At 35.3% G+C, this 9,274-nt stretch overlaps 1 long non-coding RNA gene across 1 annotated transcript; it reads right to left on the reverse strand.

Annotated features, from left to right (window-relative positions):
- Positions 1-1,537: 1,537 nt before the first annotated feature.
- Positions 1,538-2,401, reverse strand: LOC143248562 (uncharacterized). Its single transcript, XR_013027047.1, has 2 exons — positions 2,241-2,401; positions 1,538-2,088 (listed from the first exon to the last, which is right to left on the reverse strand). It is a non-coding gene; the product is annotated as an uncharacterized LOC143248562 (long non-coding RNA).
- Positions 2,402-9,274: the final 6,873 nt, after the last annotated feature.

Consider the following 9,274-nt stretch of genomic DNA (forward strand, 5'->3'; position numbering starts at 1 on the left):
AACTTACAAACTGAGAAAACACTGATAAACACTTTTTGTAATCTTCAAGTTGAGCACGAAACAAGTGTGATGTCACAATCTGTAGGAATACTATTTCAGTCACGTGACTAATCAATACTGCGGGAAGAGAGACGCGAATAACACGAACTGTTTTAACTCCACAATTTTACATGGGAATGACAGAAACACGTGAAAATTGATACACGTGCTCTTTACGATCATCCTGATAGCTTGAATTTAAAACTTTGCAATTTTTCTGCAACGTTAATGAGCTAGGGTCAATTACTTTTAACTGATACTTTCGTTAGTAGCGATATAATTCATAACGATACAGCTGGTAAAAAATATTCAAATTAAAAAACAACAACATTCAAGCTGTGGCAGAAACTAATAAACAACTGTGCTAAATTTCATGCTAATATTGGTTTTAATAGTGAAGTGGAAACAAAAGGAAAACAAGTTAGACTTACATTTTTAATCACTTAGCACAAGTTAATTCGTAAATATTTTAAATCAAGAATAATTTATGTCGTAAAAAGGCTAAACTTTCGATTCAGGTTAGTTTGAAAAATGCGGTTTTTGACGTTGAGGTCGCTCGTTAAGGGTCAGTGCTACCTTAAGGGCTTTTTTTTTTTTTTAATATGTATGTATGTATGTATGTGTTTCGGGTGTTAAAAAAAAAGACGTAGATTTCTCACAGTTTTTTTTTAATAAGGCGTTAACGTCTCTTTCTTTGCAATATTTCACAATTAAACTATTTCGTCACGAAAAACAGTCACTGCGACAGTTAAAAACAGATGTGCCAGTTACATCCTGCCACGTACAGAATCACTCGCACAACCAGGAACCACATGTCAACCGTAAGGTTAGCTGGTAACGAACACTCACAAGTCAACAATACGGAGCCATGTCTTGGATGGCCTTCAGTTTGTAAGCCAGACCTACTTCCGACTGAAAAACCCACCATTTTAATTTTCAAGCTGTAATCCTGTTCTCTTCTGATGAATGTCACTTAATCTCTAACAATCTGAAAACTGCTACTTACTGTACCAGAAGTTTTAAGGCAAGAACATAAATTAAAAATGAAACATAAAAAGCACCGAAATGTCATACGTGATAAATATTCGATGGGCACTTAAAATAAGTACATAATCTGGGTTTTAATGAGAGTTTCACTTCAACACATGCGACGAAAATAAACCCAAACACTTATCACAACGTTCGAGGGAGTTTGGTTTAACGATAGCCAACAGAAATATTAAACTAAATCTTCCATCTACTTTTTACTTTCAAAGAGTTCTACCTGCGAAGCAACAGAAAGCGGCATACTAACTTCGATAACCGCTTCACTCAAAAATACCCCTGAAGTTAAACTTTTAATTAAAGCTTACGTTTACTACTACAGGTGACCGTTACAAGAGACTACAATGTACAAACAAACGCTAAGCAAGTGTCAAAAACAAACACGTTATTATTGTTGGTATTAAAATGTAAATTTCCTGGTACACAAAGACAAGAATGATAGGTGGCAGCACAGTAACAAAGGACTTGAATAACCTTTTATTGATAACCGATAAATCGAATCTCTTGATGAGACCTACACGAGTCTAAATAGTATGTTACATATAATCTCTGCAAGCGTTGACAAGTGTTATAATAATAATAATAATAAGCGTTAATATCACCCGACTACCAAGTAACTTTAGCGTCGTTCTACGTAACAAACCACGCATGTCCAAACACGTCCAGACCACAATAGATACACCGTTTGTACAAAAAAAAAAATCTATACATACATACATAATCCATATAGACTCATCTATATCTATGTACACAAAAAACGGTTTGTACGGATCATTGCACGTTCCTCCTGTCGCTTCCACGAGTAAGCAGATTACAGTTGAAGAACCAAGTGAGAGTTCCACATGCAGCACGTCTTAATTAACACAGAAGCCATTGTTAAGGAGACCAGTCACGTGACGTGTTCCTTATTTAAGGCCTTAAACGTTCGGATCACAGTCTGCGAGATCTTCGTTTGAAAGACCGAGTAGTAGACACTGTCACTCTTCAGGTCAGCAAGAGAGCCAACTGAAAACAACAACAACAGTAAGCACACGAATTATTGACATGAAAGAAAGTGATTTTTATTCTACAAAGAACGTCTTTAATAGTCAAACTAAGGCACAGTCAGAACAGAAGTTAACTTTTGTTTACGAGAAAGCGCAAGAGTAGTAACTTACCCATTACAGAAATCAGTTCTCTTTTCAAGTGATCCAGTTTAGCCCGAGGAAAAAAAGTGACCAGCATTGGAAAAAGAAAGAAAGGAGGAAGCGACGAACCTGGTCAGCCATTCTGTTCTCTTAACCCTGATGGTAAAGGAAGCAAAATTTACAGTTTAGTATAGCATCACTTCATCTTGACGTTTTGTTATTGTAAATAACAGAGCTACACGAAAGGCTGTGTGTATTTGCGTGTCATGCGGCCCACTGCGGGCCTCATAACCCAAGTTTCAAAATTAAGCTATCAGACTCAGCACTGAGCGACCAACAATCACCTTAACCATATGAATACTCTAATAGTTTACTACATTCAAACAAAAGTGTGTTAGTTATAAGCCTATTTTTGCGAAACAAGTTTTGTTTTGGAACAATTTCCTTTTTCTTTAAATGTTGCGAAATTCAACTATTATTCTCTTTAAATACCCTAATGAAACACTACCCGTCCGTCCACCCACACCCAGCTGGTTAGCGGTAAGTTTATGGACTATAATTTTACTTTCTTAATACAAATGTAGTAAGTAAAACTTACGGAGTGAGAAAACAACCCAAAATGATCGTTTTGCAGGGTTTCTACTCATGGTCGACTACTTATTGTTGCTAGCTAAGAGATAATTTAAATGTTTTTTATTAGACCACAAATATATTTTCATTGTATTTTAATTATTATAATACTGTTACTGAATTATCGTAGAAACTTTAATATTTTAAGGGATATATATATGTATGTATATCAACGTTATTGAATGTATTTATTCACTCGATGTAGTGTGCGCATGCGTATATGTATATTTCACAACTATCCGCATTTCATATAGGCGACTACTTAGCTTTGCGTAACCCTGACAAGGAAACTTTTCTAAAATATAATATTTTTATTTTGGATCATGCAGGCAACAACAAATACGTGATGAGATTCTAATCAAAACAACAGATATAGAACTACAAAACAAACTACAGATTCAATAATTTGAGTAAAGGATCAGGTTCTAGGTGACAGAACTCACATGTTCCAGATCTCCTACCACTTACTATTTATAACTGATTACGAATGCGACAGTTGATATGTTACTAAAATACATATATATATATATATGTTATAGTAAACGGCAATTATTTTTATCAGTTGTTTTTATTTTTTCAGGGAAGTATATTACTAAGTGATGATCACTTCAGAGATATGACATTAAAAGGTACAGTTATCGTAGAAAGGGCAATCAGAGCTTATATCATAATAATTTCATGAAGGAATGTTTTATCTCAACATTGATACCAATAGACAGTGCTGTAGCTTTGGAAAATCGTGTGGTACCATCGCCAAATTTTTATGTCACAGGCTGTTATTTTTTTCGATATTTAGAATTCGTGTTTTACGTCATCGCATGTTTGTTTTAATTTTGCACAAAGATACAAGAGGGCTATCTGCGCTAACTGTCCCTAATTTAGCGTAGGTAAGACTAGAGGAGGCAGACCACACCACCGCAACTTTTGGGCTACTTTTTTTACCAATGAATAGTGGGATTGATCGTCACATTACAATACACCCCGACTGAAAGGACGAGCATGTAATGTGACGGAATTTGAACCTGCGACCCTCGGATTACCAGTCGAGCGCCTTAACCACCTGGTTAGGCGGGCCTCCTGTTATCACATGAACATATAAGCACACAGAATTCGGCTAGTTTACGTTTGTTATGGCCCAGCACGGCCAAGCGTGTTAAGGCGTGCGACTCGTAATCTGAGCGTCGCGGGTACGTATCCCCGTCGCGCCAAACATGCTCGCCCGTGAGTGCGTTATAATATGACGTTGGTATATAATATAACTATTCGTTGGTAAAAGAGTAGCCCTATAGCTGGCGGTGGGTGGTGATGACTAGCTGCCTTCTCTTTAGTTTTACACAGCTAATTAGGGACGGCTAGCAGATAGCCTCTCGAGTAGCTTTGTGCGAAATTCACAAACCAGCAAAACAAACATTTGTTATTTTAAATCTAAACAGCACCGACACACGGAACATGCCCCATATCAGAAACCATAATAGCCACTTTCATGACTTAGAATGAATAGAGGGAAGGAAAATTTCATTAGCACGTGTTACTCTACTGCTAACTGGAATCAAAACAGGAGTGGTTATAGTTGTTAGAGCAATAACTTTTCCATAGTTGAAAGCGGAGAATGCGATCAGCGTCACAGTGACTTGAACCTTGGCCTTATAAACGACACGTTAACTATTTGTCTATGCCTGAGTCTGTAAAGACGGACAGAAAATCTTGTACAAGTGAGTTTTGATACATAGCGAGAAAATGACCATCATGTTGATTTGATTACGATGCTTCTAATTTATCGTATGACTTAAATCTCATGTTTCTACTTTTAGACAACTATTGCTCTTCTCAATAACATTGTAGTCAAATATCTAGAATCTTTGCACGCACTTATACATTTGTCCGTGAATGTTAGATATACAAGGCTGTTTGTTTTAGAGTTATTATTTAGTGATTCGATAGTTGATTATTTTTGTAATAATTTTGACATAGTCTTGTCTCGAAGCTTTTAAGTTTTCTCGCGATGTTTGATATTGTTGTCATTAGAGGAACCACGTTCCAGATATTGGGATTTAGGTCTCATAGACCTGGGAGAGTCAGGTACACCTTGACTTCTTCTCTCCGTCACTCTTTCAGCACAGTCATTACTATTTAATGTTTATATAACCGCTTCAGAGGGACAGAGTTTGGCTAGGTCACGCTTTTACTCAGACCACTCTTAGAACCATGTTTATGTACGTAATTATATTAATATTAATGTGTTGAATACACTTTCGCTTAATCCAATTGCGCTAAAGTCCACACTAAACGAACAGTTCTTGTTGTATTTTCACTCTTCTTTGTAATTCTAAACATCTTCGAAAGCCTTATAGAGGGCTGTAATTGGGAATTTATTTTGAATTTCACGCAAAGCTATAAGAGGACTAATTGTGCTCGCCGTCCCTAATTTAGCGGTGAAAGGTAATAGGGAAGGCAGCTAGTCATCATCACTCACCACCAACTTTGGAACTACTGTTTTACTAACGAATTGTGTGGTTGACCTTACGTCATAACACCCCCACGACTAAAAGGGCGAGCACACATTGGAGGGACAGAGGTTCAAACCCGCGACTATCAGATTCAGAGTCGAGCGTCCTAACAACCTGGCCATGGCATGACTAAGAGCTAGATGTTTCAAGAAGACAATTGAAATTTAATATGTATCAAATTTATATTTGTCAAGAAGATTGATAACATAATTTTCTTTCTTAACACAAATATATTTTAACATACAAACAACAATATAATTTATAATTAAAGGTTATTACTAATAGTTATTACAAATGATTGTTTATATACAAGAGTTTTATAGACTCACAAACAATATTGAGACTTGTATCTGGTCTGAAACTGAATCTTTTATTGACGTTCACGAAGAACGTATTATTGTTTTTCGATACACCTTGACGGGTAGCTAGTTTGAAGCACCAGTAAATTTTCACCGACGACAATATCTAATGCGTTCATAGAAATAACAGCATTCGAAGTAGTTTACTAAAGTTGAGCGGTTTGTAATTTTCGAAATTTATAAACGTTTCTGTTCAAATTCGGTAGTTTTTCTGATTATTAAGCATTAATCACGATTATAGCTTCCGAGGCTTATAGTATACTAACTGTAGCTGACTGATAATAATAACACTATGTAACACAAATTTTGTTCCTGGATAGTACGTGTTATTTCTTAATTGCTTATGTTGTAAAAGTAAAAATATTGACATTATTCCCTTCAAACTTTGCTTTCGTGACCTGGATAATGAAATTTAGAAATCAACCGATTTTCTATTGAAAAACGGGCAAACTTATGCATTTTATTTATAGAAGGTCAGAATAAAACAACATACGAATCAATTTTAAATGTATTTATACCAAAGTTATACAAAAATGTTTAGAAGTGAGTAGTTTTTCGAGATTTGCGACTGTAATGTAAATCACTTTCACGTATCAGCCCTCAAAGATAGTCTCCCATCATGTTTTCGTTATACGCTCCCAGGTCACAAAAGCAAAGTTTCAAGAGAAAAATAGGTGTTTTCCATTTAATTTAGGTATAAGCAATTGGGAAATAACACTTTCTGCCCAAGGACAAGAAAAAGTAAAAATTTTGTTACATAGGGTAAACTCTCTCTTGGCCAGCTGATTTTATACGAATCATACGAGATTATCAGATTATCGAACGTTCAACAATGTTCGAAAACACGTAAACCTTATATAATTTATTATTGCTCTCGTGAATATTCTACACATTTGGAGAACAGGCGAGAACACGCAATACACATCCAACAATATTTACTCACATGCATGAAACTGAAATACACGTAGGTACTAAATTAAGCGTATAACGATAAATCCGTTACGTAGTGATTTTGAAGCGAGTTTTACAGATTTTATTGTAACAGAGGTAGAGAGAATAATTTGTCTTACCAGTTGGGTTCTGAAGTAATTGAACCAGCTTGTACTGACGTTTGACGTGCAAGAGAATTATATAAAGCTCTAGATTAAATTGTGTTAAACATCAGTGTAACAAATATTTGTTCATACGTTTGACTTGTTTTGAGTATTTATTTATTATTTTAAAAGAAGTGGATTGTGTATTATGTGTCTATTACTGAAATGTATCGATAACAAGTCACAGACACGCATTTAAAAGAATCAGGCCCTTTATAAAAACTGACAGTTAATATTCTCAGTTTCAATATATCACATATACTTGTAAGTTGTACGGTGTATAGTATCTTATGTTTTTTGCTAGAACTATTAGGGTGACATATCTGTACTTTACAGGCAGTGATTTCTTCATGAAAAGCCTCTTTGTTATGTTCCAAGCAGTCCATCCATCATACGAGAGATTAAACATGCATTCTTGTAGTCATTCCGTCAAACCATGCTCAGGAATATATATATATATACAGGCAAAGTGCCCATTAAAAATTTAAGTTAATTTAAGTTATATAATTACATGGAATTTAAAAAGGTTAATTGTGTTCCACTTTTGGTTTCACTCAGGGCCAAAACTCTGATCTACTTATACCTCCCACTGCGAAAAGCAATTGTTGAGCATTTCAGTCATGCTATGAGCTGCTCAACAACAACACACAGTCAAACAGACACCACGGATCGCAATATATGTAAGATATATGCATAATGAAATAACCAAAACAAATATATTTCATAAAGACATTAATGTTCTTGCTGTAATTAATAACGCACAAGTCAATTTTGTAGAAAACCCAGAATTAGACAATACCGACAACATTCCAATTTTTATGGTAACATAATTATTTTTTTCTCTAAAATTCTCAATGGACTTGGATTTTCTTCCCCAATGGCTCAAAGGAGAGACTAAGCTTACGATGTTGAAAAATCTGATTTCGATACCCACGGTGGAACAGTGCGCAGATAGCCCGTAGAATAGTTTTGTGCTTAAAAACAACCAAACCACACGTCTTTTCTCCAAGCGTGTCTGTAAATCTCTTCTCGTAAAAAGTGCTTGTTTCGATCTAACTACTAAAAGCCTAAATTATAAATAGTTTAGATACATCACTAATACTTAATTTACCAAGAAGGGATAGGGGATTTTCATTTACTTAGTAATTGGGTAGTCGTTATTTGAACACGTTTTCTTGGATAGAAAGAAATTCGGAGGTTTGATGATGACTTATTAAAGGAGCTTAAATCTGTGCTTAATTCCATTTTTCACTATTTTATGCCATTTGAAATTTATCTTGATTATTCTGGTTCTTACTATTGTTAGTACTGACTTAAGATGTGCCATTTACAGTGTGACATGGTCGTTTATCGAAATAACAGTATTCACCTGAGTGCATGTAAATCAACATACAAATCGTTCCTGCTCGATAGAGCTAAATATCTTTTTCTTCAAGAACAAAATTTATTAAGCGAAATATATCTACTAGTATATATATATTAATAATTTTAATCAAACTGCACACGTATAAACTCTTACAGATAACACTGTACTTGACATGAGAAGTCACTTAATGGATAAGTTGTGGCTGAGAGCCAATCAAGTGTCAAGTTTTAGAGGTAAGGCGCAAAACATCTACGTATGATGCGCCTTACCTAACTTTATTACGTGCTTTGTTTTTCAACAATAAAACTCTGGACAGACTCAGTTACTTGGATTATTGCAAGTGTTTATTCGAATCCGCGACCTTCATATTACGAGTCGAGCGTCATAATCACCTGGCCATGCCGGACCCAACTGTTACGGTGTGTATTAAATTAAGGTGATGAAGTGTAACTACCATTAGTTCTATATGAGTGATTTTCAAATCAGGATATAGATGTGGATTGATAACACAGTATTATTTAGTTAACACTAATTATTTGTTTAGTGTTTCTTTTTATGTTAATTAATTTTACTAATCTTTCAAGAGTACTAGGAAAACAGTAAGATGGTCTTCTTGTAAAGACAGAGAACCTATTAATTCTGTTCTATAAAATTAAACCTATCTTCGTTAGTGTCAGATGGAACATCACTTTTTGTGTTGAAATATATATATTATCTATTTATGTATGGAATATTTCTAATTTCACAGGATTGTACTTCGCCCTCTTATCCATCCACATGTCTGTATTATATTATAAAGAATAATATTTCACAATTAAATCAGATGATCTTTTAATAGGGGCTGAGTATGTTATATCAAAAATATTTTAGGGCCCGGCATGGCCAGGTGGTTAAGGCACACGACTCGTAATCCTATGGTCGCGGATTCGAATCTCCGTCACACGAAAAACATGCTCATCCTTTCAGCCGTGGGGGCGTTACAATGTTACGCTCAATCCGACTATTTGTTGGTAAAAGAGTAGCCCAAGAGTTGGCGGTGGATGGAAATGACTAGCTGCCTTTCCTCTAGTCTTACACTGCTAAATTATGGACGGCTATTGCAGATAGC

The sequence above is a fragment of the Tachypleus tridentatus genome, chromosome 4, assembly GCF_004210375.1.
Source record: "Tachypleus tridentatus isolate NWPU-2018 chromosome 4, ASM421037v1, whole genome shotgun sequence".
In the NCBI taxonomy this organism is placed as follows: domain Eukaryota; kingdom Metazoa; phylum Arthropoda; class Merostomata; order Xiphosura; family Limulidae; genus Tachypleus; species Tachypleus tridentatus.